General features: G+C 41.2%; 1 pseudogene; it reads right to left on the bottom strand.

Annotated features, from left to right (window-relative positions):
* Positions 1-377, bottom strand: part of LOC106503780 — an 8,651-nt pseudogene extending 8,274 nt beyond the window's left edge.
* Between the last annotated feature and the right edge of the window lie 4,578 nt (positions 378-4,955).

Below are 4,955 nucleotides of genomic sequence, written 5' to 3'. Positions count from 1 at the left end.
GCAAACCACCAACCAACTGACCAATGAACCAACCAAGAATGCTTATCAAGGTAACCCCAGTTGGAAAAAGTAACCCCTGTTGTTTTCATCTGAGGTTAATAAGCAAGTGGAATACCTCACTGGATTTTCAAAGAAAACTGCAGACAAGGAAAATACCAGGGATTTCAGGTGCCTTCCAAGCAATTTGAGATGTTTATTTACATCATGAAGACAGATTTTCCCTGGAGTATTTCCTGTTCAGAAAACACTTAAGGACCCTGCTCTTTTGGGCTGCTTCTTGACATGGAAAAATGTTAATGTCACTGCTTTACCTTTAGTTTGGGATTTTGCCTCTTCAGCCAACTGACTGCTCTACTAGTTGCATCTAGCTGTTTCATCTTGCCTGATGTCACTGTCCAAACCACACTCAAACTCCCTCATTTCAACCTGCATTTTCTCTACAAAATGCATTTACTGTAGTATATTTTTAATGTTTTCCATTCCTATTTGATTTTTCACTTTGCTAAATCCATCAGTAAATGTTTCTTAAGTGTTTGTTGTGTTTAGGCATTGTGCCTATTGCAGCGGAGAAACAAAAATGGCCATAAAAACTTTCCTCAAGGAGCTTGTTGTCTAATTGAAGATTATTAAGCAAAGGGATGCTTCTCGTTTTTGACCTTTCCTTTCAGTTCCTGTTACCCTCCTTGGCTAGGCCCTGTTCACATCACCAGTAGCCTCCGAAATTGTCCCCATGCTTGCTGCTGCTGTGTGTATGTGTGTGTGTGTGCTAAGGACTGAAAACCCACCAGGCTTCTCTGTCCATTGAATTTTCTAGGCAAGAATACTGGAGTGGCGTTGCCATTTCCTACGCCAGGGGATCTTCCTGACCCAGGAATTGAACCTATGACTCTTGTGCCTTTTGCATTGGCAGACAGATTCTTTACCACAGCTCCACCTGGGAAGCCCATGCTTGCTATTATCCCCAATTAAATTAACCCTAGTTCATCTCTCTTAAGAAATTTTATTATAGTTATTCTCCCACCATCTTACCCTCTTCCTTCCCCTACAAAACTTTTAAAGATACTATATTTTTTGATAAGGTTCAATCTCACTAAAGTAAGGTTCAATTTCATTATCTTGGCTCAAAATTTCCCCCTTCTCACCTTTTAAATCTGAGTCCTATCCATTTTCAAGTCCTGCTTCATTCAGGCATCTTTTCTCCAATTCCCCACTGAGACTGAATTTCTGTACATTATAGCCTACATCACTCATTGACATTTCACCTATATTACCTTGATTTCTTTTATATTTAGGAGTTTTTCTCCCATAAAATTGGCCAAGGAGCCAAAAAGTTGAAGCCTTATCACCCTTTTGGATTGTACATTTATTAAGGGCAAGTCCTGAGCATAGTGCATTGCACACAAGAGATGATTAATGCATGGTTGATGATAAAGATGGTGATGATTTTTCCTGGTTTCAGGGGATAGGATGGATTATGAAAAAAAAGCAAAGGAAAGATTCTGCAGGTAGGGAGATGAATTAATGGGGCTTTTATAATAATATTCAAAAAAAGGTGATGAGGGCTTCAATTTATTATTTCCTTGGTTCAGAGCCTCATTGTATTACAAGAAGGACTTTAGTGAGATTGAAAAGAAAGGAGGGGAGGACTTTGGGACTGCTGTGATTTTATGTGGGGATGAAGAAGAGTTAGATAACTGAACCTGAACAAGTACAATAATGATAGCATTAACTTAAAAGAGGAAATCAGAGATGGAAGCTGGATTTAGAGGGAAGATGATGAGTTTGTTTTTAGACATACTGAGTTACGATAACTTGAGTAACTAAGTGAACATGTCTGACAAGCATTAAGAGACTGCTCTCCATTCAATTCAATGCAACAAATACTTACTGAACACCAACCATATGCCAGTCGCTGTGCTGGAGATATAGTCAAATAATACACAGCCCCTGGCCTCCAGAGCTCATGTTTGCTCAGGAAAGTCAAATTAACAAATTCCTATAAGGTAGTAAATGATATGATAGAATTATATATAAAGTGTTGTGTGTGCCTGCTCAGCCGCTTCAGTCGTGTCTGCCTCTTTGCGACCCTATGCACTGTAGCCCACCAGACTCCTCTGTCCGTGGGGATTCTCCGGGAAAGAATGCTGGAGTGGGTTGCTGTGCCCTCCTCCAAGGGATTTTCCTGACCCGGGAATTGAACCTATGTCTCTTGCCTCTCCTGCATTGCAGGCAGATTCTTTACTGCCCAGCCACCAGGGAAGCCCATATAAAGTGCTATGGGAATATAAATAGGGAATCAGTTGTATCCAAGCAGGTGAGAGAAAGTTTCAGAAGTGACAATCTTTGACCTGGGTTTGGGACGATAAGTAGAACTTTGTTGAACAAATAAATAGTGAAATGACTTTCTAAGTGAAAGTGCAGTCTTGAGCAAAGGCACAAGAAGACATGGATGTACATGGCCTTCTGGGGGAACATAGATAGTCTGAAAACACTAAAGAGAATGCGATGACAAAATAAAGATGGATAGTGCAGAAGAGGTAACGACTGTCAGGAGCTGAAGACAGGATTCTGCTATACTAGACTGGAGAGACAGTTTAGTGTGATAGTTAAAGATGTGAACTCTCAGAGATGGATGCTCTGGGCTCAAATTCCATCTCTGCCACTTACTAGGGGTGGGGCCTTGAGCAAGTCAGTTTCTCTGTGCTCAGGTTTCCTTATCTGTAAAATGGGGCTAATGGTACCTCCTTCATAGGGTTGTGTTTTTTTTTTTTCAAGTGAAGCTAGAATTGGTTTTATTAAAAGTAATCAAAATAGTCCCAAATAATATGAAAGTGAAAGTCACCCAGTCGTGTCCACCTCTTTGCAACCCCATGGACTGTAACCTGCCAGGCTCCTCTGTCCATGGAATTCTCCAGGCCACAATACTGGAGTGGGTAGCTGTTATCTTCCCCAGGGGATCTTCCCAACCCAGGAATCAAACCCAGGTCTCCTGCATTGTAGGTGGATTCTTTACCAACTGAGCCACCAGGGAAGCCCCAAACTTTAGGACATGACTGAGTGACTTTCATTTTCACTTTCAAATAATATGGCATCCATTTAAATAGATCCTTTTAAAGAGATGAAGCACTACCATAGAAAGCTTCTGCTGGTACTTTAATTAGAAGATCCATAGGGTTGTTTTGATGTTTGAGAGACCTAGTATGTAAACTATTCAGGACAGTGCCTGGCATATAGTGAAGTGTTAAGTCAAGGTTACTCCAAGAGCTGAAATAAAAGAAATAAGGAACCACACCACTGTGTACTATACCATCAGCAGCTATAAATAGGAGCTGTCTTATGTCTCCAAATAGTCTCTGCACAGATCCAGGGAGCACTAGATGAATCTCTGATTCCCACATGAGTGGGAATTCTTTGAGAGGGTGATATTATCTGCCTTGGAAAGGAAGATCCAATTTAGGGACAGGTGAGCAGTCTGAGAAAAAAAAAATTGGATGGCCAGAGTGGGACTGTTCATTCAGAATAAATGGAAGCTCTCACTGTGGCATTATTTTTACTCTGGCAAGTGAAAATAAACCGAAAGAAGGCTGAAATTCAGCACGCATATTTAATTTCAGTTTAATAGGAAACAGAAAATTGACCAGCAGGGACCTTAGAGGGTGAGAGAGGAGACAGTGGGGCCTAGTGACACGTATCTTGCTGGGCTTGGAGTACATAAAGGAGCCCTCTAAAGAGGGCTAGCAGGTGAAAATGCAGCCCTACCTTGCTAATGAAGCACATCTGACGACTTCAGTTTTGCTGCTCAAGAAATCCATTGTCTATGCCTCAGCTTTTTAGAGCTCTACTCAAATGATCCTTGAATAGACTCTTGGAATGATTGAGCTTTCCTCTGTGATGGCTGCTGAAATGGAACTGAACCTTATCTGCCCACCTTGCCAGATCAGGAGTTTCCCTTGACACATCTTGCTGTTCTCACCACTTCCCAGCTGGGCAGTCTCGAGCAAGTCGCTGAAATTCTCTTAGCCTCGGTTTTTCCATTTGTGAGATGGAAATAAAAATAGCTCTTATATTATAAAGTGGTTATGATAATTATATGAAATAATTTATCTATAAAGTACTTGATACACTGAGTGCTTAAAAGACATAAGTTTGGTTCTTCTTTCTTTCCCTTTACATTTAGGCAGCCCAAAGATCCTCTGTGCTCATTTAGCCCAGCTAGGGACTTCATATCATCTAATGTCTACAGTAGTAGAGATGGGCAGGAGAAGGCAGTACATGGGAAGACGATGAAGAATGGTGGCTTTTTTTCACCCTCCCACCCTGACTTTGCAGTAAGGATATCTTGATGTAGTCAGTAGCCCCAAGTAGGAAAGGTATTCCGATACTGGACAACCCAGAGTAAGAGATATCTATTAAAACATGATGACAACTGTGTGAAAATCCAGCTACACGATCATATACTTAATATGAAGATAGAGCTAAACATTCATATATTTTGAAATTAGAAAGGAACAGGAAAACTGAAAACATTTTTGTTAGGATGGTTGAATTATGTTGTTGTAAGCTTAACCTTAGTATTCCTGTACCTATGGAGAGGGATCCTCTTTCCCTGATATACTTAAATCTTCATACCCTCTTTCCAAAAGAGCAACAGGAGGACAGGGTGCTAGATTAAAGGGAATTGCACAGTGGGAATAATATGCCCCCATCTCATCTGTCCTTCTGCCCAGCCTTGCATTAACCATCATGATCTACCAGAGGCCAGAGACCTTCCTGTCTGTGGTGCTTCAATGCCCTTGCATCATTAATACCATCATCTCTACCCTTCTTCTAGGAGTGGATCTTATGAGGGAGGTACGGAAGAAGTTGTGCATGCTTAGCTGTTAGTCCAGACCTTTGAGAACCTGCAGGGCACAAGGGCAGAAATCACTATGTAACACTCTGGACTTTCTTGGCAG

Source organism: Capra hircus (genome assembly GCF_001704415.2).
Source record: "Capra hircus breed San Clemente chromosome X unlocalized genomic scaffold, ASM170441v1, whole genome shotgun sequence".
Taxonomy (NCBI): Eukaryota; Metazoa; Chordata; class Mammalia; order Artiodactyla; family Bovidae; genus Capra; species Capra hircus.
Note: the sequence above shows the minus strand (reverse complement) of the source record. Positions and strands in the feature narration are given on the sequence as shown.